The sequence below is a fragment of the Odontomachus brunneus genome, unplaced genomic scaffold, assembly GCF_010583005.1.
Source record: "Odontomachus brunneus isolate Ranch 3 - 2012 unplaced genomic scaffold, Obru_v1 Obru_scaffold_158, whole genome shotgun sequence".
Lineage (NCBI taxonomy): Eukaryota > Metazoa > Arthropoda > Insecta > Hymenoptera > Formicidae > Odontomachus > Odontomachus brunneus.
The window spans coordinates 497,220-523,836 of record NW_022639608.1 but is presented as its reverse complement, the minus strand read 5'-3'; the positions used below and the strand labels follow the sequence as shown (position 1 = coordinate 523,836).

The 26,617-nt window shown below is 46.9% G+C and overlaps 1 protein-coding gene and 1 long non-coding RNA gene across 14 annotated transcripts in view; one reads left to right on the top strand and one right to left on the bottom strand.

Annotated features, from left to right (window-relative positions):
- The window catches only part of LOC116850871, a 488,766-nt gene that overhangs the window by 242,507 nt on the left and 219,642 nt on the right, over positions 1 to 26,617 (top strand). The window lies entirely within an intron of this gene.
- The window catches only part of LOC116850881, a 131,890-nt gene continuing 125,376 nt past the window's right edge, over positions 20,104 to 26,617 (bottom strand). For 3 of the 5 annotated variants that reach the window (XR_004379465.1, XR_004379468.1, XR_004379466.1), the window contains exon 5: positions 21,024 to 21,662. This is a non-coding gene — a long non-coding RNA (uncharacterized LOC116850881). Of the gene's footprint in view, positions 20,444 to 21,023; positions 21,663 to 26,617 lie in introns of those variants that run through there. The other 2 variants (XR_004379469.1, XR_004379467.1) reach the window with 2 other exon arrangements.

The following is a 26,617-nucleotide window of genomic DNA, read 5'->3' as shown; positions in this document are numbered from 1 at the left end:
AGAGAGAGAGAGAGAGAGAGAGAGAGAGAGAGAGAGAGAGAGAGAGAGAGAGAGACGGAAATATCACGGGAACTTCTATCAGCGCGATCTAAAAGTATCGTTTAGAAATGTACACGCGCGGAATGTATTCGGAAAATATTCGCGCGCAGAAAGACACATATCCCCGGGAAACGCAAGCTATCACGAATTCGCTTCGCGGACTTCCTCTTCTGCTCTCTTTAAATAATTCCACAGAACTTTTCCGAATGTATCTTATTGCGCTCTTATCGTTATCTCGTCGCAAGAGCGAGACGTGGCGCGCGCAGACACTTTGCTCGAAAAGAGCACGGCAAATATAATATCCGACGATCCGAGCGAGTGCGCGCGCGTTCTATATTCTCTGTTTACGGTGACGTTTGACGTTAAGCGTTTTATAAGTCGACGACTGCGGCATCGTGTTCCATTTCTACCAGAAACGTATCCTTCAGGCACAGGTCGTACACGATCGCCGTCGTACGGCGTAACCTCGGTCGCCGTTTCTCGCTCGTTTTTCCTCCCTCGGGTGCTTCTTTCCTCTCCCCTCCCCCTTTTCCGAGGACTTCTTCGTCCCGCCGCCACCCCCGTCGTCGTTGCATCCCCGCGCTCCTCCGTCTCGCCACTCGTTGCGAGGATTATTGAATTTCCTGTCATTTCCAGAAGAAATACGCTCTATTTACTTTGGCGGGATATGAGGGTAGTTTTATTTGGTGCGCGGATGTGTGAGAGAAATAAGAAATACACGCAACGGGGGCCGCAACGAATCGACGGCGGCGACGGCGACGCGAAAGGATCGGCGAGCCGGTGTTTGCAATGACAACGCTTGCGAAATTACGAAAAGTGCGTCTGGTAGGACACTTGTTCGAGGGTCGAACGCGCCGCGGCTCTCGCTTACAAACATTCGCAGCCGTGAGGAATATTACGTTTAATAATTAATAAAGCTCGAGAGAGAGGGGCGGGCAATGTGTACGTACAGGAGGAATGTCAACTGTCGCGCTTTCCGCGAGCGAAGACAGTTTGTTCTCCACGTAAATAGTATGTACTCATATACATCATAGCGTTCAAGCTTCGAGAGCCACGAAGAGCCGTACAACCGACACACGCCGCTGTCGCCCCAAGAGTTCCGAGATATTGATACACCCGCGCGGAATGTCCTGCCTCATACATTTAACCGACTCCCCCGACGGGCGTTTCTCAAAAAGCCGAGATATCGCGGCGCATAATGGCGCTTTACGTCCGAAGTTTGCGCTCTCCTCCTCCTCCTACTCCTCCTTCTCCGGCACGTGATTGCAATATTCCTCTCGGGCGTCGGACGCGCTAGGGAACGACCTGGCACTCGCTATCGTCGCGTATGCGACAAGAAAGGGCCGGGGAGAGCGAACGGGTTCCACTCTCCTCCACCTCCGCCTCTGCTCTATCTCACCTTCACCGCCAGCATCACCACCACCGCCGCCGTCGCCGAGCACGAAATTCGTTCTCCGTTCCCGTCCCGTCCGGCGCCGTCACCTTCCGCGTGGACCGGAAGCGGGAAGCACGGCGAATCCCGTCGTCGCGATTCGGGACACGTACGAGGAATTTATTCGCGCAGAGGCAGGTCGCGTATGGCGCCATGCTCATCTCCGTCCGAGTTTCCGGGTTAGTTTTGCCGGCTCCGGCGCGATACGCAGCCGCCACCGTTGCCGTTCTCGAGACTTCTCTCCTTCTCTCCCACCCTCTCTCCCTGCCTGCCTGCGTGCCTGCCTCTGCCCCCCGACTTCTGGCTCTGTATTTTCCCATCGAACTTTGATGAGACCGGCAGCACTCTCAACCCTCTCCCCCGAGCCCTCTCATCAGCTTCTTCCTCCGTTGCTTTCCGACGATTTCCTCGATCGATGGAGATTTAAACGCGCGCCAGCTTATCAAGGAGAGAACCGCGTCTTCCTCTCGCCCCCGAGGCGAACGAAGTCGTTAGCTCCCTTCGACGGACGATCTCCGAGTGCTCCCCGCCGTTAATACTACCCGCTAATCCCGCGATCTCGCCCGTTACGTTGAATGGATTACAAGCTTCCGTGGGGTGCTGCACCGGGCGCCGCTCGCCGGCGTTTAAGTCGTTGACAAATGTCTCCGTCGCGGAATGGCTCTCGCGGCTTTAAAAAATAACTCGAGCGCGATCGAATGTGAGATTAGAGATGGATTTGCAAAAATAGATCTCATAATCCCGAAGTCGTCGGGAACGGATCAGTTCCGCTTGACGGATTAGCTACATACATACATCCGAGGTTCTCGCAAAGAGAAAGAGAGAGCCATTAGAGACTCTCTTCTCGGAACGGAGATAAGTGCGTGCATTAATTTCGCCGCGGCTGTTCCGCCGAGAGAAAGAGATAAAACGCGACACGATCCTGGAAAAATGTCATTAGTATGAATTTCGCATTAATATTAGTTTCTGTTTTATGCGTATTCGATATTTTTCACCGCGCAACACGTCGGCCTTCGCCAGGTACGACATTAATCGATACGTATCTGCCGCAGTTACACGAGACGTATCTCCAGCCGACGCGGAAAATTACGGCGCGGCGGACGTTTTACTACAATACCGAATAACGCGAATGATTTATCAGCGACGTACACATATCGGGGAGTTATTGCCGGGCATTCGTAAATGTATGCTAATGGCTGTTGCCGAAACACCTATGATTTTTCGGTTCGTGCGCGCGCGCGCACGTACGTACGTATATTTTAAGCTCGACGCGCGCTACGATATTTTATAGGCGATATTTTTTCGCGCGAACGCGCGCACGCCCGCCCGCGTTTTCCGGACGAGATTCGATATTACGTCCGGGAGTGAGGATGGGGCAGGCTCTACACAAGGGCGACGGCCGGGCGGTGGTTGTGTTACATCGGTCGATGTTTCGATTCGCGCCGAGCCCAGAACAAACACACCGGTTGGAGGCGATTTTTGAAGCACCGCGGGAGAATTTGGCTCTTGGCTGCGCTCGAAGTCATAGAGAACGCCGCGGATTTTCATAAATTTATGGTACAATTGCGGAGTCGCGTTACGTACCTACCTACAGGCGCGTTTGCGATCCCAGCGATACTATCGAATCTATTTGCTTGAGGTATCAAGTTTTTCTTATTTGCCATCGCAGCCTTCGATGTCATTTAACTGTCGAAGACCTGCGAAGGCCGTATCAAGTATTTTTTTGCGTCTTTCTGAGGATTTCGTGTCTCGAGATCTGCAGTCACTGTTTCTCTTAAATGGCAACAATATAATCCGTATATTTTTATAACATAAATTATTGCTATTTCTCACGAGTTTACTCTTGCGAAATTTTCTTCCCGTGAATCAACGAGATATAATGATGCTAAACAGAGAGAACGACTTATTGAATCAAATAAATGTTTCTTTGGAATAGTCCAAATAAATTATTTGGTTGACACAACAAAAATATTTCTTTAGAACTAAGCCGCAAATAAATATTTTTGTTGTGTCAAATAAAATTTTGTTCGATCAATCAAAAAATTCGTTTGGACTATTCCAAAAAAATGTTTATTTGATTCAACGAAATCATTCTCTCTGTGTATGAACTGTCGGTTAAACTTGCAATATTCTTTATGAAATAAGTGAGAGTATTTCTATTGTTTAATTGAGAACAATTCCTCCGTTTCTCCGCGGAAGGATTACATGGCGAACTTGTGCGTAAGAATTTTCATTTATCGCCGAGTTAATCGAGTCTTTTCGGAACTAAGTCGATGTGATGACCATTTCAAAGATAGTTTTTACGCAACCATTGAAACAAACTCGCGAAACATCACGGACCGTTATCAGCGGTGAAGGCACATCGAAATCCGAGAAAATCGAAGTCGTCGGAGCGCCCTCGCTCGTTTGGCGAGTCTTTTATTTCGGCGGAAGAAGTAGCGCGCGCGGTAGGGGGTGCTTTCCGTCAAATCGTGCGAAAAGATAAAGCTCGCCGCAGCTTACTCCGGTAACGAGCTCGATTGCGCGGCTCTGCCACGGCAAGAAGAATAGCGACTCGACGTTTTTCTCTTTCTCTCTTTCTCTCTCTCTCTCTCTCTCTCTCTCTCTCTCTCTCTTTCCACGGACGTTAGAGCAGACGTTAAACAAACCGTGATCTATCGCCGGAGTAACTCGAAAGTCATTAGCGGAGCGTACTTCGTTCTCTGTCATTCGATCGTGCAGCTCGATTTTTACCTGCCTTATCGCGCGTTGCCGCTCTAATTTATTCCGACGTGATGTTCGGAAATTGTACGCAGAGTACCTGTACGCGAAATGTCACTCATCGGCCGGTGGCTCTTTCTACATTTAACTTTGTGAAAAGTTGAAAAAGGGTTTATGGGAGGAAGGGGGAGAAATAGTCTCGGGAGGAAGTTGGGATTACACGGACGTGTACGTGTAAAGAAGCACACGTGTTTATGCCATCCGCTGCATTATACAGAACCTGATATACCAAGATATCTCTCTGTTTCGGCGAACAGCTGGTGTAACCATTTCACGCGCCTCATTCTCCTCTCGCCGTATGTTGGAATAGCATATAACTTCGTAGTTCCTTCGAGAAAGATGAAGTAGCGTGTACACGTGGCTCCTTTGCCATCCTGTACGTCCTTCAGTGCCGTGTGTCTCGCTTAACTTTACGGCTCATGACATATGCATGCGAATAATCTTTGTCACTCGCAGCGAAATCTTCAGCATTTAGAAGTGCATTAATCTTCGCCTTGTCTGCACGCCAAGCGATTTACCCGATCGTTTACCCGATTATTCTCGGAATATCACATTTCCACAAATACTTTCGGATATTTTAATTATCTATAACGAAGTGATATCTTAAATTCGCTAGGGATCTACTTACTGTTGCAAATACGATGCGGCTAAAATATTATCCGGTAGTTCTAAGGCTGCTCCCCCCTTTCTCTCTCTCTCTCTCTCTCTCTCTCTTTATAAATCTTCGTCGTTACTTTATTACTGCTCGGAAGCAAGTCAGGAGGCTAAAGGTTAATATTTCATCGGACGCGTCTCTAAGCGCGGTCGTTTGCTGCTGACTCGCGCGGCTCATTGAGAATCATAAACGTCGTGATACGGCGCGAATTTTCGATGCATGGTAGAAGGACGTAGGGGGAGGGACGTAGGAAGTCCGGAGCAACTCGGGAGCGGAGATTCGAGCGCCCTTTCACGTGGCTTAACGTGAATCAGCAATTCACGATTGCGCGTTTAAGATCGCCCGTTTACGTTGGTCGCCCTTTATCGACGAGATCTAACGTTTAAGATATCTGTCGAGGACTTCCTGTTTTCTTATATCCAAATCATGAGAATTGATTATGAGAGATAACGAGTTCTCTGAGAATTTCATAGAAAAACGACAAACCTCTCGCATCAACCTAATACTTGAATTTTCTATCGCGAGTCAACGAGATCGCGAATGTCGATGAGACACAATGAAGTTTCTCTAATCAGAGAAACTCCATTTTTCTAATCAGAGTTAGAACAATGTGTGATAATTCCTGATTAGTCTGTCAATTCTGTCCGCCATTTTTAGGGATCACGTGAGTGTGAGTGAGAGAGAAGCTCTAAGAAAACTAAAATGAAGCATGCTGCAGTTTCTATCTCATTCACTCACTCACTATCTCTCTACAAATAGCGGACGGTGTTCCAACTCCGACTTGAGGAACTCTAGGACGCGCAGCGCCTCGCTCGCTCATGCCGTCGGGACTTTCTTACAGCTCGTTCGCCGGTAATGGTTTCATGCAATTAATTTTCGACGCGTCTAGTCCGCGCAGAGATGCGTAGATGGGCCCTCGGATAACGGCGACGCCGTTTGCTCGGAACGAAGGTGCACACGTCGTTACGACGCCTCGTTTATGCGTGTACGCCTCCGCAACGTGCGTATCTGCCATCTCCACTTAGTACCCCACCATGAAGTCTCTCCCGGCTCTCTCTCTCTCTCTCTCTCTCTCTCTCTCTCTCTCTCTCTCCTTTTTCTTTCTCGCCATGTTCGCTCGTAAGATGATCGAGCGAGTTTGCGCTCTGGAATTGTTACGCCGACATCGAGGCTTTCAGCTTCGAAAAGTGGAGAGAACGCACACCATAATTTATCTCTTTTTTCCTTTCTGTCTCTCCCACACGCGTGTTATTTAATATCTTGAGATTCGATACATCTAGTCTTATTTACTTCGCGCGGAAACGCTACGTTAGGGCGCGGACTTTTTCGTCCGTTCTCGAAGGATCTCTGGATGGCGCGCGACGTATTTACCTTCTTCTCGCGCGCGTTTTGTCGAGAACGCCCACCGCTTCATTCGCACGCACCCTCCTCGGCAGTGGTGACGTTTACCGTGCGACTATTGCTCTTCGCCGGGTATCTCATTTCTCGTCACCGGACATCTTCTGGGTCCAAGACCCCGAATCCATCAGAGTCGGAGTAACAGGCGATTAGTTTAGGTTAGGTTGCGTAAGGGACGAAAAGAAAAACCCCCCGAAGCCGATCGCGTCTCGGCTGCAGCGGGAAATTCGACGCCTACGCATCCCGACGAAGGATTCGCGAGTTCCCGGCAAAGGTGCGCGGGGGCGTGCGGGGGATGGTCGCATTGCAACCAAGGCAGACAAGGGCAGGCGAGGGTGCCGGGACAGATGATGCCGCGGCATCGGAAATGGCGGAGAGCGAGAGAGAAAGGCATTCTAACGCGGGTATACGACGCTATTATTTACGCTAGAGCCGGAAGAAATATTACATTTTCAAACCACCCTCTTTCTCCTCCTCGCCTTCCACCTCCTGCTCGCCGCGTTTCTATCTTCTCCACCCAACCCTCGTGGCCCGTTCCCTGCCACCTTGTAACCCTCTCTTCTCTCCTCTCCGCCACCCTCGTTTACTTCCCATCTTTCCAGTTTCTCGGTCTCGGAAGGAAGGCGGAGCCCTCCGAGGTGAGCGCCGCTCTTCATTACCATTTATAGTGATTCCTGAACCACTCTCGGAACGCTCGCGCACGTAAAAACGCGTACACGCGAATTGATATACGCTAGCTGCGGAATCAGCAGCGGCAGCGGCGGCACAGCCGGTGTCTGACTCACCCCCCGTGACACCGGAGTGTGTCGTGTGCGGCCTTTATCGCGCCTCGATACTTCCCTTCGAGACTCTCTCCGCATCGCGGCCAGTTATCGCGCGTGATCGCGCTTAATAATTTCAGAAACCGTGTGAAATATTCTTGGTCGCAATTAACGATCGTATCGGCCGCTTGAAATTTACACGCCGGCGACTGCGAATCGCGGAACCGATGATAATGCAACGAACGTGCAAAAACTCCGTCGCCCGTAATATTTCATCATGTTGTATGTGAGCGCGAGATGGGAAAAACTTCGACCGTCACCGCGTGTTTGCCTTCGGAAATTTATTTAAACGTGACGACACATAAATGCATTCGTTTAAGTAGACCGCGCACATACTTGATTCCGCCGCTGGGAAAACACTGTTTTCCGAGAGGATTCTGCAATTTTAATGAAATACGCGCGCAATAGCAAACACAAATAAATTGTTGCCGCGTCTGTACGGACAATAATGTCACATTTTCTCGTGCACTTAAACGCACCTCCGCAAAAGGTCTTTCTATTACGCCGAGATCGCAGCGAGAGATACCAGCCAGCCAGCCTTTTTCTCGACCGCGTTCAGAGTATCAAATTGTACATTTCTCGGCTTCTTATGACCCTTCTTCCTTCAAGAAGCAGGAGCCGCGGTGCCAAGAAGAGACACGCGCGATGCCTGGCATCGTCTCGCCGTGACAACCGTGACGGAGTACGTTTTACTCGGGCGTCCCGTTTTTCCGAAGAGCTTGCGTTTCACTTCGCCACTTGGCTGCTCCGACCGACGCATTTATACTCTCGTGAATCGCGACGCTGGACACAATCAGTCTCAACGTTCGGACACGCCGCAAGCAGCCTCAAAGTGGATATTATTCCGCGGTGATTGTTGGCGAATAAACGTATCACGGGAAATTCGTGAAATCATTATTTTGCTTGTGCAAAAGAACAAGCGAATACGCGTGTGTGTCGTTTGCCAAAACTCAGATTCACCGATAATAGCAGTGATAATATTAGGTTGGTGCAAAAGATCTATTTTTCTACTAAATTTCTACTAATTTTCTACTAAATTGTTAAATGTTTAAAAAAGTATCGAACCAACGTTCTTTATCTTGTTCATAAACATGATTAATTCTTCGCAGTTGGATTATTCTCTATACGGAGAGAATTTTATAGCAAAAATTATTATAGAATTTTGTGACTGAGCAATAGATTGACACATATCTACAGTGACTATCCTTTTATTTCATATTTTATTTTCTTATTACATATTTTAGGAATCAATACTTTCATATTTTAGAAATGAAATGTTCTATTAAAAAATCTGCTGTGTTCTTAGCTGATTTTATTACGTTTCTTAGCAAATAGACCTTTAAAATAGACTGACAGTCTATTTCTTCATTACAGAAACAGTAAAATTGACAGTTTATAAACGAAAAGAAACTACGATATTCTCCATATATTTCATTTTTATTTTTAAATCCGACCTTTTGTGCCAATCTGATAGATCTCTGAAAATATAACGAGTGAGAAATATCTTTCGAATACGTGCATAAATAATACTATCTGTGAAATCGGGACCGTAGTTGAGTAACATGAGCGATATTAATGTTATAGCGTTTTGAACAGTTCCCGCCGATTTCTCGCGGAGTTTCGACGAGGCGTCGACCCAGATAAACAACCGTGTAATTACTCGACCCCAAGATATTACTTCCAAAGTCTTAATTAAATCGTTTGGTTAATCGGAACTCGCTTCACGAGGATAGAATAAGTTTGGAAGTGTCGGATTAAGAGAGAGAAGAGAAACTGGGCGGCGGTTGCGGTGGTGACTAAGGGGGAATAAACTCTTATGGAAAAGAAATTTGCTTTCTGTTAGATCGTTCGCATTGTCTTGCTGTGCAGAAGCGCGCTCGTGCTCGCACCTTTATCTTCGTCACTCTCATTTTCGCTCAGACGATCCCCGAAAATGAGCCCGTATCGAACGGATCCCACCATCCTGTGCCAAGAACGTCTCCCGGCATTCCGCTTTTCCTCTCACAGTAGCCCGGCAGCGCTTTCCCTTCCCCATCCAGCCCGGAATGTTAACGACTTTCGAACGATAACGCCGTGACTGCACTTAAACGGTTCTCCCGGCGCTTAACGAGTCTCGTGCCGCGGCTTAAAGGAATGATTAACGAATGCGAATAATACAAACATTGCGAGCAAGCGCGTGAGTCGTTTGTTGGATAAACGACAGGCGGCACTTTCGCCGTTAATGCGCGTGGGAAATAACCGGTTATAGCGTGACGAGGCGTAGTCTTCGCCGTGGTCATCGTTTACGAGGATCGCAAATAGACATACAACCGTGATAATCTTCTTTAGCACACTGGAAAAAAAATATCTAAGAAGTAAAAGATATTTGAAGTAAAAAATACTTATTTAACGAGTACTCTAATAACATGTTACTAATAACACATTGCTTAAACATTTAAAATATTTAATTGCTTGTATATATAATTATTAAATTATTTAAAATAGAAAATATTAAATTATTCAAAATATACGAAATATTTTTCAAAGAAAATTTATATTTCCATAGCTTTCCATGAAAGCAATGGTTCGTTCTATTTAAGTGAAGGATTTTCAATAAATATGTTATCAGTATCCTATGAATAAATATCTATTTTTTAGATATCTTTTTCTCACACATAATATAGAAAACTGGTTAAAGAGCCGGTTGCTGCTAAGTAGTCGCTGATGTCATCATTTTTGCAGCCGTGTCAATCGACGCGAATTGCAGTTTCGCAAAAAAATACGTAGGAGTCGCTAGCGCTCACTGCATGAATGTAAATTAAAGCGACGCTGTTTGCCATAGTTATGGTGGCTTCGCCTCGGTAATTTCATTATTTCAATGGCCCCGTCGACAAGCTCTATCGATGGCTCGGTCAGCACAGCTGCGGCGAGGAAGATCCTCACGGATGTGTTTTCGCGGCGGTCGAATGCGACGTCGAATCGCGGATTTTAAACGCGCATTACGCAAATTAACTTTTACACCGCCGGCGGCTGTATGAGGAGGATTGTGGGGGAGGGAAAAAGAGAAAGACGGAGAATGCGAGAGGGAGAGAGGAAGGCGGCCTTTGGCGCAAAGCCAGAAGTTTACTCGCCCTCGATGTTTTCGCACTCGTCGCCTCCGAATCCGATGCGTACATCATCCGCGTCTCTCTCGCCGTGTCGTCGCATCGTCGCCGCAGGAGAAATTTATTAACGCGCTTAATCGCCGCGTTTTTCACGCTCTCGGCCCTCAATACCAGCGACGGCAACGACAATTACGCGTTAAGGAGTTTATTCACCAGGTGTGTATTCTCAGGATGCCTAAGCGACGTATTTCCAGTGACGCATCGAGGGAGCTATTCATAAATTCCCCATTTATCGGAGATACAAAATTACGTTTCCATACATTTATTTCTGGTCAAATAATAACTGTTAATTTTAAACCAATTTCATGATACTACCTTGTGAAAATTAAATGCCGCGTTTTCTAATAACATTTACAACGTAATAAAATTTTATATTTAGGTAATATTGTTTTTTACGAGGTTACACTGGAATAATGGTTATTCAAATAGCTTTTACTATAAGGTCATGTGTACGAAATTGCAATATTCAGTATCAAATTTCTCACGAACGGTGCAGACAGATCGCATGAAGCTAACTACGAATGTGTTTCACTGCGGCAAATATTACGTGAATTTCTGTATAATTTTGAGCGTTTTGGTTCATAAACGAATAAACTTTTCAACATACACAGATGTGACTGTGAATACGAGAAACTGTATCGTGATTTTCGCTCGATTCGATCGCGCATAAAGTCGGTGACGCAGCGACGCAGCTACAGTAGATACAGACGCAGCTAGTTCGGACACGGCCCGACTTGTCTGTGCGCTGCAAATGACTCTGGCTAAAAAATCTACAGCGAACACGTATCACGGAGCAGAGAAGCGACAAAGAGAGTACGCGTGAGAGAAAGAGAGAGAGGAAATGGGAAATGTCAGACGAGAACGCGGCCTTATCTCGTCCCAAGGGATGGACTCGCGTACCTCGTAAAGTGTCGCGGCAAATTCGTGCGCGCGCGCTCACGGCGTTCAGCTCGCGTCCGGTGACCGCAGGGCTGCGGAGTAATTTGCAGCCATGAAGTTAAATATTCCCACGTGAAAAGTGTTTAGGCCGTCGTGGGGCGCGTCGGGGGCGAAGAGGGGGAGAGAGAGAGAGAGAGGGAAAGGGGAAGGGCAAGGGCAGAGGTGACTGATGCGAGAGCGTGACTAATGCAGCATCCCGCAGGACCTGCGGTCCTCTCGGTTCTCCCAGGTCCTTTCCAGCTCTCGGCGACCTCCGCTTGCGAACCTCCCCCGGTTTGCTTGCCCTATTATCCCCGTCGGCCACCATCCTCCTCGGCTCCTACTCTATGTCCTTCCACGGTGTTTCCACCGCTGCTAAGCGCAATCCATCAAATGGTCCGTTAAATATGAATGATTGCGCTCGCAAGGGGAAGACCCTCGGCGGCGGCGGAGGAGACGACGGCGCTCCCTAAATTTTCAACCCCTCGCGCGCGCGCACGCGGCGAATTAGCGAAATTCAAAGACCGGTAATTCACGATAGTGGATATCCTTGTCCGCGTTGGCGGAGAGTCGCCGCGCTCGGATTATGACATCGTGGACTATGTTCGGGGGTTCACGATGGACGTTGGACAGCTTTTCGAGGGCATTAATCAGGCTGGGTGTAGGGAGGATGGAATCTGTAAAACCCTGTGGGCTCTGCCGTGCTCTGCGAGATTTGGCACGATTTAATCGCGTTTTGTTCTCCTTTAGGAATACCGGTTGTAACGGCGGGTCTGTCGGTCGCGTCGCTGATGATTCATTCGAATGAAATGAACGTGAATACACGAAACATTTCGATCACGGCGCTTGATTTTCTCACGGAATCCAGGCATTCTCTGTCTCTCTCTTTCTCTTTCTGTCTCTTTTTCTTCACTTCTCTCGGTTCCTGAGTACCTATCTTGTAGCCATTTAAGCAGCGTCGGGGTAATTAAGTTGAGAATATTTGCGCCGGGCCTTATCGCGTCGCGGAGCTTTTGTTCCCCGCAGTGGCGACATTTTTCATCGTTTACTCGGCTTTCCTCCCCTGCTCGCTATTTTCCTCTTCTTGGTCTCTTCTTCGCGAAGCTTCCCCCACGACCGCATGTTTATTCAAGAGTCTCACGTACAAAGGATATTCCGCGAGCAAGGAACGTGACGCGTCTCTCTTTTTCTCTCTCCGCCTCCCTCTCTCGCCCTCTTCCCTACGTCGACGGTAGTTCTTCCTGCGCGAGTAAGAACGTCCGAGCGAACTGAAACGCTGAGAAACACAGGGTGCGCGCGCGAAACCGGATGGAGGGCGGGGAATGAAAAAGTTATGTTTCGACCTGCGAGCTCTCGCGCGGACTCGTTTCGCCTTTTCCGGCGCATTTGGGGTGCACGTGGTGGGGGCTACTTTAAAAATAGTCGACGCGGGCGAAGACACAGGCGGACGGAGAAAAGTGGGAAATGGCGAACGCGCGTGTGCGACGTCAACGATAAATTCGCACTCGCTTGCGACCGGCGCTCGTGAAAACGACAACACGTTTGCCTCCTGCTCTGTCTTGTTCCCGAGGCCATCGAGTGGACGTACAAAAGTATAAACCACGTCGAGGAATTTTTTCATCCGCCAGACTGATCCTTTTTGACTCTCGCTTTACGCTTCTGCTTTGCTAATTGTGCGTGACGTTCACGAAATTGACAATGATGCAAAATTGACGAGCAGCGAATTTCAGCGTTGTGCGATGTGGCGCGTATTAATAGTTTACTTACTTGAAACTCGTCTCAAGTGAGACTCAGATAAACGGTATGACATATGCGACGTTACATTTGTAATTGCTGTTTTACCGAAAAATTCACATTCAACTCTAAAGTCAAATCTCATTTGAGAAATAATAATTTCGAGTAATAACTATTAATACAGACTACAGGTTTAAATTCAGAGTTAGATGAGAGTTTTGCAGCTGAATCGCGCGATTACAGATTACAAATATCACATATATCATATAAATCAGCGGAAAAGCTAATTTTCTAATAAATCGGAGTATCTCATATCAGACGAGTTTCAGATGACAACTATTAGTAGGGACTAGAGAGACAACTCTAGTTAGAGTTAGGACAAAGTATGATTCCTTATTGGTCTGCATCCTGTCTGCTATTTTTAGAGTTGACGTGAGCAGAGGTGAGAGAGGAGTCCTAAAACTGAAATAACGAAGCACGCTGCAGCTTCTCTCTCATTCACTCGCTTCTTCTCTACAAATGGCGGACGATGTCCTAACTCTGACTTGGAAAACTCTAATGCGGCCCATAGTCTCTTTAACGAGAATTCTGCTTGACGCGTGACGGCACAGTCGTGTCTCTGAAACGCCTGTGTGAAAAACGCCATGTGATTTTCGACTATGCGGACGTAATTACGGGGACTTTTGGCCGTCCAGATATTACACGAGTTGAAAACGCGGATAAAGACGCGCCGTTAAAAAGCACTGCGAGATTCCCTCGGCGAGATCATTAAAAAAACTGCGTTTTTAAAAGCTGTTCTCTGGGACGAGCCAACGGACGGGAAATACTGGGGCAAGTACGCAGGTTGTACGGAGAATACGTAGCGCTGTGTCGTGTAGCTACGCCTTCTATTCTCTAAATGTGCTGTTTAGCACATGAGGAACGCGTACATTTCTCCCTTCGCTCTCTCCTTTAAGCCCGTAAAGCTGCTTTTTAATCAAGCTCGCACGTACATTTATGTATTTGTATATCGAAATAGTACGTTTGCGATATGTCGTAACAACAAGCTAACCAGCTGATTGAAATTCTAACTCCCGATGAAATTCGCGCAGCGACTTGTTTGGTATATATATGCCGCTGGAAATTGCAGAAAACTTAAGGGCGAAAATTTCGAGAAATGCAAGCCGGAGACGCGAGAATCGCGAACGCGAACGCTTCGAGCGTCGGGGGGTGACGGAAAGGCTGCGTATTCATTTTGACAAGACGTAGCGATGCCGGGAGAGACGCGGAAATCCGAGCGAGGCTGCGAAGTTGGACGCTGGAAGTTCAAGCGTACGTGCTTCGTCCACCACGAGGAAGCCTGATGGTTCTCGGCTGCGCGAGAATCGGCCTCGTTGTATTCACCCCGCGCGGATACATACAGACACACTCGCGCGAACGCGTGAACGTCCGTGCACACCCCTGCGCGAGCGCACCTTAGCCACCGGCAATTCACGGTTAATGCGAACTAATTACCGTTGGACCGGAAGTTAAAAAGTGTGGACAAGCCGCCGCTGGCATCCGCTTACTCGACCTCCACTTGGATGGTGGCGGCGGTTTCCATTTCGCGTAGCGGAGCGCGAGCTTACAATTTCCGCGAAATGAAAGTTCCGCCGAGGGGATGGCTTGCCTTCACTCTTTCTCTCCCTCTCTCTCTTTCTCTCTCTCTCTTTCCTTCTCTCTCGCACGCGGGTTTTCGCCTCTGCCCCGGTGTGGTACTTTGTCTCGTCCCGACCTCTCCTACCGGGCGTGTTTTAATCCCCGACATAATTTTTGCAACAAAGCGAAAGTACTCGTAACTATGTGGACGCCACCGCGAGCAAAGGTTTTCGCGTGGCTTCTCGACCCGTTGCGCTTAACGAACTGTGAACACGCTCTCTCCTTGGTGGTCGCTCGCCGCTGCGTCCTTCTTCGGGATTTAAAGCGAGAGCCTCAGCCCCTGCTCGCGTTTAAACCCCGATCGAAGTTGCGCGAGCTTCATGTGTGCGTATGTGCGTGTATGTGCATGTACATGGGAAAGCCTCGTTAATCGGAAATGCTTAGCGTTGAATAATTGCGCGGCTATCGTCTGCCCGTTGGAACTGCCGCTTAGCAGTTGGGAGGAATGTTCAAGAGATTCCCAGAGAGAACTCGGTATACGATAAAAAATTCACCTGCCGCGGATCTAGACGCGTTAAGTCTACGGCGAAGCGACACGAGACCGTAAGCAGCGGAAGCTCGAGTCGAGTCGAAGTTGAAAATTTCGCTGCGTATCCGCGGCGTTTCGCGAACACTATATTGACATCCTTCAGCTATTAAAGCGCCAACAATCGGCCGCCGCACCGTCTCGAACTCCCTTCGCAACTTCAACTGCTGACTTGAGAGGGTACAGTTATTTCTCTCTCGCCGAGGCGGAATTGTGTGTCGGAGCCGCTTGCGAGACTGTTTCCGGAGCTCGTTCGTTACCTACGTGCAGGCTAGTGTAACGAAGGGGATGTTTCCTCTCTCTCTTTCTCTCTCCCTCTCTCTCTCTCTCTCTCTCTTTCTCTCTATCTATCTGCTGGGGTAGCCGGAGGGTCGGAGAGTGAAACGAAGAGGAGAGGGGCGCAAGAGAAGGGCGTTTAAGCAGCTTTCGTCGCGCCGCTTCTGCAAGCTCGGCCGCGTTAGTTTTCGTACTAATATTTGCCACTCGACTACCACCAGGCAACTTTGGGCTTCAGACTACTCTCCGTTTGTCCGTCCGTTCGCCCGCCCGCCCGCCCGTCTATCCATCCATCCATCCGTTCGTCCGTCCGCTCTCCTTTCATTCCCTTTCCTCTTCTCGGCGAAGAGCTTACTCCGCGCAAATTCAATTCGCGTGCCTTCGAACGCGCCCAACTTGAGGATCTACAAGGAATCCCGGACGCCGTGCGGCGCGTCCGATATTTCGCGCGATTTCCGCTCGACTCCCAGCTTGGCGGCGCAAGTATCGGCGATACTTGCGTCCGGTTTTACTGATGCGAGATGGAGTCCCGTTTCGCTCGTGTTACCTCACCTTCGTTCTTGTTACCGCCACTCATCTGATACATCTTCGGAAAATTCGAGAAATCTGAATCCCCTCGTGATTCTCCAGGTTCCCGCGATTTTTAGAGGATTACGACTGGCTGGTCCTTGAAATGACGCTTTCCGCGATCATTAATGAATTTGCAATTTGTCTGTGTCGATTACAGTGGTACTCGTTCGTGAGACGCGTTAATAACCAAACGTTGCGCGATTTACGATCGAAGCAGGAATTGATTGCACGTCGTGTTGGTCCGCTCGCTCGCTCGCTCTTTAATATTAAACTCGCGGCCGCGTATTGCGCTTCGCGTCGAAGCGCGCACCAACTCGGCCGATCGATCGATCGCCGTGCGCGAGCTTTGGCGCCCACGGGAAAGCTACGTGCACGGGAAAGTCCGAATTTATTTCATAGGGTCACGATCGCAAGCGAGTGAGCGAGCGAACGAGCCAAGAGAGCGAGCGCCGCGCACGACTTTGTAGTTCGCAACGCCGTGAGACGAAGTGTAGCAGCGCGGGAAGAAAGAGCTCCCGGTCGTAAATTGCAGAACGCCGGACTGCCTTCGACGGTAGAAATTGCGAGACTAAATTAATTACCTGCGAACCCGTGCGCATCGCGTGCGCACGCTACGCGAGAGAAAAGGGCGCTAATAAATGGGCGCCGGGCGAACGGGAGGAAGAGGAAGAAGAGGTGAGAGCGGGAGAGGTTTTTAAGACGTTCCAAAGGGTAGCAGAACGCGGACTCGGCGTTCCGGGAGAATGGTTTCGTCGTCCCGCGTACTCATTAAGGCGCGCGATTATGTGGGCCAATCCCGTATTCGACATCGCGCTAATTATATCTCCACTTTTGATCAGCGAGTTAGAAACTCGGAAGATAAAGCCCTCGCGAAACTTGTTAATTATAGCGAAAAGTTGCGCGCCGACTGATTCTTTCGCCGCCACTCTCTCTCTCTCTCTCTCTTTCTCCTCCATCTTTCATTTATTATACGAGACGTTAAGAGAGCCAAGTTTACTGCACTTTTCCATCACGGCGTCCTGTCAGAGGAGGGGCAAGAGGGCCCTCGTTAGAAGAAATTAAACGGCGCATTAATTATAATTAAATCGTCGCTAGTTTCGGGAGAGAAAATCACTCGTTCGCCCTCGTCTCTCGTTTGTTTATTTTTTTGACTCGTCTCTCGTTTATTTTTTTTTTTCAAAACGCGAAATTTTACATATCCGCAGAATTGATCGAAATTGGTCGCTCCTCGTGTCCTCTCGGAATCGACCGGAGAATCTGCTCGTTCAACGACGCGATCCTCTCTCTTTTTCTCGAGCACATCCCGGCGCATCTTCCGCGCGTTTCGCACGGGATCATAATCAAAATGCAATGTTTATCTCGTCGCGGCCGTGGTCGTAACGACGGCGCACCCAAACGCTGCGGAATTTTCCCGGGGAAATCAAGATGCGGCTGAGGAGAGGGAGGCAGAACAAGGGAGGAGAAGAGAAGAAAGGAGGGGACGATGGCGTCGCCCCTCGTCTCATTAAATATGCAACAATTATTTCCGTACCAACGGAGGCACGTAGTCCTTTCCCGTCGCTTCGTGACGCTGCGAAACGGTCCTTATTTGGCTTCACGACGCGAGGAGAGCTGCGAAAGCGGGTGGAATTTTCCGCGAGGAAATTGGCGCGCCGCGGTGACGCGGCCCCGTGTTACCTTATACCTCGTTAAATATGCAGGAATTATTTCCGTACGTTCCTAGACACGTAGCCCATGAAATTATCCGTGTCGAGCGACGTAAAGATCCGTGACTCCTTCCTCCGTCATGCGACAGTGCGTCCACTGACGAACTTTTGAAGCTTCCGCGGGACTCGACACGCCCCAACTTTGATCAAATTTGTCTCGCTGCTATTCCCGCATTCTTCGTCGCGATTCCAAGACACTTTTGTCCCGCACAGTCGTTATACGTGTCATTATCTTACGGCGATTAATGAGAGAGATTTCTCAATCTTTTTATCCAACTTTACGTACGCGAGAGGATCTTTTATTATCGCGTGAGAACGATATACGCGCGACGAGGAAATTATAATGTGCAAGTTCATTGACTATTAGGTTGGTGCGAAAAAGGTTTGTAGTATTTGTCGAATGAAATAAAAAATGAATAATCTGGAAAGAATTGACGATTAAAATGAACAACATCGACCTGGTATTATTTTCAAACATTTAATATATCACTGTATTTTTTAAAATAATCTTCTTGTGAGAATTTAAAAGAAAAAATGACAAACTTTTTGCACCGACCCATGTTGCGTTTCAAAGCGCCTGTTTTGAAAATTCATAGAATACGTAACTATAAATTTTCACTAAGATTTTCCTCAAAATGGACGTTTTGGGATGTAATCCTAATATACGTTGGAGTGAAGCTTGTAACGCCACATCCGTCACCAGGATCACGATTATTTAGCGTAATTGCGGCGCTCGCTGTCGCAAACGCGTACGCTGTACGCACCGTCCGCATCGACGACGACGACGACGACGACGACGACGACGATGACGACAATGTCGTTGTATCTCGGTCAGAACGAGCCCAAGTTACGTACCGTGCACGAGCATTACGGACACCGTGCCCCGAGCCCGGTAAAATACGCCTCGGGCTCGCGTATGAGCGCGAGCTGCCCGAAATTATGGCCGAGGAATATTATTTCGCCCCCGCACAGCCCCCGTTGCGCCCCGCATGCCCGCTTCGAGTTATGCGGGATACCTTGCAAGTATCGCACTATATTACGAAGGATACGGTCATCCCCGCGGCTCTCTGATATTCCGCTGCATATTTAACCAAGCGTAAGTATGGGGGAATTTAGCGTAGTTTATGCGGCTTGCGTGCCAACTCACGCGGGATTCACGGTTTTCGGCGTTTCGCGATTTTCGGAAAAGTCCGTCGTGGCGGCGACGGCCGATGGGCTCTCATCAAAATGGCCCCGTTAATTTGCACGGCGAGTTCACGGCGAGCTCGGCGGAGCAAAGTCGATTCGATGAAAATAGAGTTGCTCGTCGAGCCGCGACATTCGTCGAAATGTTAATTCCACTCGAACTCGAAGCGGCACAAAATCGTTTAATACCGGCATTATTTTTGCCCTTTGAACTTTTCACGTTGAAATCACTTGCGGCGCTTGACGTATTAGTTATTTTTGCGACCCGCTTTCGAACGCGGAATTGCACGAAGAAAATTATTGCATTATTGTTTATATTGTGCAGAATATTTCGCAGCGGAAGAAAATTCCACGGCTGGAATTTTCATAGAATTCAACTTTTTTCCCCGCTCGCTGCCCGACTGACCGACCGACCTCTGGAATTTAACCAGCGGTAAATTATGATCTAATTATGCGAGCGCTGTGTAGCTTCCTTTCGGGATAATGGATTTTGCTTAACACTTATTACTGTCGGTAGACCTCATATATTATCTACGATACAGATCGTTAAACTGTCGCAACAGTGCCGTTCATATTTTTCTCGCGAAACGAGCACGGAATGCGCGCAGCTGCGCGACGGCAGTCCTTAAATTAAAGCGGCCGTGATAAAACGTTAATCGTAAAAAGCGCAAAGTACCGCCGGCTCGCGTCATTCGCGGCTGCTATCGCGCGGGGGATCGCGCGGGCTTTCACGACAGGTGAATTTCACGTGTAGGACGTCTAGAACGGGAGCGGCTTGAAAAGAGATCGTAACGAGAGATACTCTATGTCGGAAGGGGGTCCATTCGACCGATAACTTTCGTGGGTGATAACCTTAATGATCTAGATAAGTAGTCGCTATTACACCTCCGATAGTACTCGAGTCCAAGTTTTGCTTCTACATTGATCCTGCAAATTTACCCTCAAATTTGAAGGATCAATGAAGAATCTTGAGATATAAGTTGTCCTACCTTGATACCGCAGATGGTTGTTCACTGTCCTTTTCTCTATGTTGAAGAAGCGCGAGAAAGTATGCTCATTAAAGAATTAACATTTCTGATAGAATCTATCGAGATATTTCTGATAGAACCTATCGAGATATTATTCAATGTTCACTACGATATTTTCGAAAATGACGAAGTTTAAAAACGCGATCAAGACCGTTCCTTTGCTCCTCAGAGAAAACGTCGGAAAGTCCTTACAGAAATTATATATAATAATTAGCAATAAGTGAAACATGGCGTAATCTCACGTCAATATATTAATTGACAAATATATATTCTCACGATTGGCAGGTGGCAAAGTGTAACGCGGAAACAGTGCATGCCGAAAGTGTCTTATTATTTCGTCGCGAATTATTTATAATGTTATATAATATATTTATGTTTTATAATATATTTAGCGACAAATAGAAGATGTGAGATGTACAAATATCAAGTAATTGGTTAATATTGGATTAAATATTGGTGGGGAAATGGATATAGAAGAAATAACACATTTTATTCTTATCTCTTCCTAATGTTTTTTCTTTCTTTTTTTGGTGTTAGAAGAGCTGATGAGAATTGGAACTCTTAAAAGAGCTGATCTGAAATTGCAAAAAAAAAACGATAACAGTTATATGTCCAATAATGCTGTGCGTTCACGAATAGAAATTTCAGTTTGGACTCAATACACAATAGGCACAACAACAAGACTATGCAGAAGCGAAAAACGTTGGCAGATCGTATTCGCGCTCAAAGAACATTATTGGACGTAAATATAAATAGTAATAAGATTTATATTCTATAAGGCCGGTATTCATAGTTATAAATTATGTAAAATATTGAAGAACACAATTAACTACAAAATAGTCCTATTCACGCTTTGTTATTCGGTTGTTTGGATCAATATGTTTTTCTACGAAATAATAATAATGAGTATAGATCTACGGATTGACGAATAATCGAAAATTCATGAAGTTATAGTTGTTTACTTGTCGCAAGACCCGTGGATTGGTAACAGTCCAGCGAAAAGAAGGTCTTCCTATTAGCGGCCATTTTTGAGCCATGCATTTGTGTGTGTGTGTATATATTCAAGTATCTCCCGACACACATATAAAACGCATTATATGTGTGTGTTGGGAGATACTTGAATATATATACAGATACATAAATGCATGGCTCAAAGATGACTGCTAAGGCCGCTAATAGGAAGACCTTCCCTTAGCACTGTTACCAATCCACGGACCTTGACTTGTCGAACTATGACGGACTATGAATGCCGACCTAAACTTTGACTCGGGTATTTCTTTATTTTCGATTCGTTAAATGTCCGTTAAAAACGGAAACCTACTGTATAATAAGTAATTTAACATACCTTAAAATCTGATGTGCCCGCTTTACGGCGTTCTCTAACCAACGTCCTCCATCTTGGCTTCTCCAACCCAGCATCTTGGCTGTTCCATCATGGCACTGACGTTGACACTGACACTCGCGCAGATACGATTCTATCGGAACAAAGAATGTTAATGACCAGAGTCCGATTATAGTCGAAGAGTCAAGAGACGAAATATTTTAATTAATCGTAGGTAATGTCTGTGACGAGTAACCGACACACGTGCTCCGTGTGTACGCGCACCGCTCGCCGACTCGAGGCGTAATGAAAACAACGCGCGACGCACGAGGATGCGTCCGAGCTCCACGAAGGTTCGGGATGTTTTCATTGTTTTTACCATTTAATTATTGACGAAGTACAACGGTTGACGACGGACGGTTAAGTTTACGTTTCTCGCTCCATTGTTTTGACATCACGCGGCGTGTGTTTATCTGTAACACCAAATGTTACACAATATATATTAATATATTTCCCCTTTTCATATTATACATATATTTTATATATCGTTTTCTAATTTCTAAATTGTATATTTTTTAATGAAAATCGGATATCGTGCTATAACCAATATCGCGGATCAAGATAAGACGATAATAAGACAAAATTAAATAATAACTTCAGGTTTGACAGAATTTGCAGGGCTTTACGTGGAACTAAAATTTCGAGACAAGAAAATTCTTTTACAATCGCGCTTTCTTTCATTCAGGAAATATTGAATGGTATATCGGAGTTGCTTCATTATTTAATTATAGTCACTGCGCGCGGTGTTCTTTCGGGAAGTGGGCGGCGGGAGAGCCATCCGAGAATAATTCTTGGAAAATAAGGAAACAAGTGGAACAGGCATATGGCTAGTTTTCCAAGATGCGGTGCTGAGGTGCAAGCGAGAACAGAGAAAGAGAGAGAGGAGGAGGAGGACGCGAGCTAGTTTGCGGGACTCGCCGTGGCATCGATGAAAAGCGTGCACGGTCAGGGCGTCGAAAACTTTCGACGAGAGCTTTTTGTGCTTCCCGCGCGGCTATACTTCCGCACCGCGAAAGGAAAGCGCGCCGGCGAATAATTATTGGCAACTGCTAACTGGTAAAGTTCCAAGCGGGGAAAGCTCGCTTGATGCAGCTGCATCCCGAGGACTGCACCTTGACGGCTTTGTCGACGAGATCGGGCGAGAGGCAGGAAGAGTGAGGGAGGACAGGGAGAGGCAGGGAGAGCGGTTTGCGCTAGTCATGTAAATTAAGTATGACGCGGTAATTCGTAACTGTAACGTAATACGGTTTGTTTAGCGTTCGACCCTTATTAGCGAGCACTTCGTTTCGCGGTTCCCGCACAAAACGGGTGTTCCCCTCGGTGAATCGCGAGGTGCATTGTGCGCGCGGGCGATGACGTTAGGTAAAGCCAATGAAGCTCGACGGCGGCAGCGGCGTTGTTCTATTCGTATTCGTTTAAGGCAAGTTTAATCGATGTTAGAGATAGTTTAAAACCGGTACGCGCCAGCCACAGTGCGGAAGCTCCGAGCGATACAACATAAAAGTTATGGTTTTGCAATGAAATAAATTTCGACTCAACTGATAATGTACAAGTTATCAGCATTGTAGGCCGCTGCAATTTTTGCGTTATCTATCCAAATCCCTTGCACTCAATATCAAACTTGATGTAAAATGCGCGTAACTTTTGATCGGTGGGGGTAGGTTTCGCCTCATCTGTCAGAGTTGCAGGGCATAAGGGTGCACGACTAACGTTTAACTATTTCGCTATCAATTTTTTTTAAAAGAACAATTTTTTTTACTTTCTCTTCATTAAATATATTAATATATAATAGTTTTAACAAAGAAATTAAAAGTTTTGTTTGGCATCGAGAAAATAGGGACGAGACACTGATGTTCCACTGTGATTTTCGGGAGAATATATTAGTCCTAACAGAAATAAGAAAAGTGATAACTGATGTGTTCTGAATATCAAGAAAGCTGCTTATTCAATCGAATAAGGTTATTCATGGTGGGGAAAAGGTTGTCCCGTTGGTAGCGAAAGAGTTAAGGAGTTTATTCCCGTTCGATATGTAAAGCGAACAAAGTTACGCGTTCTTACATATTTATTTCACTATTTAAATAATACTATTTAAATAATAAGTATTAATTTGAAACTAATTTCATACTAATGTTAATATGAAATTAATTTCATATTACTTTGTCACGTTTCACTCAGCGCTGTTCAAAGTATAAAACAGCGAGCAGTTTTCTGATCTACACGACTATTACACAAAAACAGTACAGTAAATACTATTCTTTTTTCTCTATGACGTGTTTCATAATATGTAATATTTATAACGGCAAGTTACACTGAAATGATGGTCATCAAAATTACTTCTACTATAAAGTCATACGCGCAAAATTGCGATATTCAGTATTAAATTTCTCGTGAACGTGCAGACAAATCGCACAGAGACTTCAACAGCGAATGCGTTTTGCTGCGATAAATGAGATTTTTGTATAATTTCAAGCATTTTAGTTCAAGTGAATGGACTCCCGAAGCTCGCGTCATTTTTCGTGCCGTTTCGTTGCGGAGAGCCGCCGCCAACGCCGGCGCGAGAACACCGCGGAAACGGCGCTTTTCGCGAAATCGCGGAATTTAATTGAAAATCAACATTCTGCTAATGGATCCCGGCGAGTTAATCGCGCGGAGGTAAGTTAACGCGCGGGAATTATTTCTCGTTTCTCTTGAAATGCGTCGCTCAGCTCGCTCGCCTGGACGTATGCGACGAACCGCAATAACCTCTAGCCGATATTCAATCGAATTGGCTGTCCTGTCTTTTTCTCCCCGGTGCGCTCGCGAAGCCGGCACGCGGATGCAGGGAAACTCTTTTCCCGCAATTCGTGTCGCCGCACCGTTGTTCAGTCGCGCTCGGTTTTTGCGGAATCGACACGTTCGTAATTTGTCGGCAGCGCGCGAGGATGTTATTCTCCGCGAAAGTCCCCTTTGAAATGGTAAATCGCGTCATAAAGACCGATTTTACCCGCTGGAGAGCGTCGCGCGACGTTAAGTTTCTCTCCCGTCGCGTCACGTTCCTTTCATCGCGCTTCCTACGATGTTTTTTAAACGATCCCTTTCTTTTCTTGTCTCCGTTAATTCTATTTCCGTTTTGTCAACAGTATCCCTCGGTTCTTACTTGTTCTCTGTTTTTCTGTATCTCTCCCTCTCTATCCTTTTTTCCTCTTTCCTTTCTTTTTACACAACGCGCTCCGACAGATTTATTCCGTTCTAGAAAACTCGCGATAAACTCCGGTTCTATTCTATTCCTTTTTGTTCTTTCTTCTCCTTTTTTTCCGCGCTCGTTCGCCGAAGCAAAAACACGAGACCGTCGCGCGAGACATATTTCACAGCCCGAGGGAAAAGTCCAGTTTTGAGCCGGACCGGGCGCAACGTGCGCGAACGTTCGCGGATTAGCGAGAAGCGGGCGCGCGGTAGAACAACGGGGACGCATAATTTCGCCGAGAAGCTAATCCGGTAACCGTGCCTTCGATAACGTCGGTTCCAGATTTACCCATGGGAGGAACGGTAAATTTCGCAGCTGACAAAGCCGAGCCCTTCGTTCCACTTCCGGGCCGGCCGGACCGACGTAATTAGTGCCCTCCGCGTTGGGCCACATCGGCGGAGACTATAATTGGACGCGTGAAATGTCTACCGATTAATAATCGGCGCACCAGTCGGAGAACGCGCCAGCGCGGAATGACCGATCGTCGAACTTTCCAGTCCGCTTTTCGCCGAATTAATAGCGAGGTTAACCCCGAGAACCGCGGCTGGTATAATAAGCTGCGCGGAATGAACGCTAATTGCACGCGCGACAAATATACGCGCGACGCGCCGTGTTTGTAGACGACTCAAGACAGCGGTTGGCGACCCTTTGATTCGAGGAAACTTCGCGCTCTTTTTTTGTTTCCTTCTCGTGAGCAAAGAGAACGGTTTAAATTCGCCCTCTTCTCATGGAATTTTGTAAAATTGATGAATGTTCCAATAAATGAAACATCGATTTGAAGTTTAGATAGTATGAGTAGATTAAAAATATAAAGTCTCGATATTATTCTCGTAGTCGTTTGGGAGACAAACCAAAAGATCTAAAGAGTAAATTAAGCACCTATAGACATTTCCGTCACTTATTAAAAAAACTTGGAATATTCCAATTAATGATACACTAATTTGTAGTTTATGTCGAGCAGACTAAGAATATAAAGTCTCGATATTATCCTTGAAGTCATTTAACAGATAACCCAAAAGATTGCAATTTCAACAAATAGTCATACCAACTTTTACTCATACTTTTACGTCTTCAGCTCGTCCTTGGGTATTTATTTCATCATTTACTGGAATGGATATCACTCCTTATTTGCGAAATATTAAACGCGTAAAAACTCGGCCTTGCTTAATCGTATTAGTGTGTTCATTATACTACCTCCCTAGGGTTGAGGCTTTCGGTATGAGCAAACGTTACTCGTGCTGCCATTTTAGGGTTAATGAATATATAACGCGGTCATATCGATCGCAAAATAAATAGCCGCGATCTCGCATTGCGATTATTGAAAGGAAAACGCTGGTAACGCCGCACCGGGAAATATCACTGATATTCATCACGTTCACGAGCGGCCTCGCCGAATGCGGGAAACAAAGTTGGACGATATATCGCGATCGACATAACTCGATTGCCACTGTCTCTCCCTTTCTTCCTTCTCGTCCATCCGCGTCCGTTCGTTCGTTCATTCGTTCGTTCTTTCGTTCGCCACCCTCCGACTCGTAGCGGGTGTGTGGATATGATAGATCGCTTCTTCGGGGCCCAATTTCCAGCGCGTGACGTACCCCATGTCTAACGTCACGCGACGCTCTCGCCCTTCCGCCTGTCCTCTTCATCTTCTCTCCTTTCACACCGCCCATCATCGCCCACGTCTAATGTATTCACCTTGCACGCACACGTGGCACACGCGCGCGTAGCTATACACGACATCGAGCGTGTGTGTAGATCTGTGTGTGTATGTACGCGGCGCGCGCACCGCATTTATATTTAATCGAGACGGAACGAAGTAACGATCGAAAGTGCTGACTGGCAATTTGGAAATGGAAGCTAGTTATTTGCACGCACGAGGAGGAGGAGACACTCGGGGGAAACGCGCGATATTCTTATATCCACGCTTCATATAGCACGCTTCTTATAGCCGCTTCACAACTGGCTCGTATTTTTGATAATCTAGAGCTAAATAATCTAGAAAGTCGCATTTTGCGATTCGTGCTCGTCGTGAGAGACGAAACGTTAGGGATGAAATATTAGAAGTTGCAGATTAGACGTCGTCTACTACCACGCGACGCCGCGCTTGTTCGCTTATTTAAGCTATTCGTCTTATTTCTGTATCTC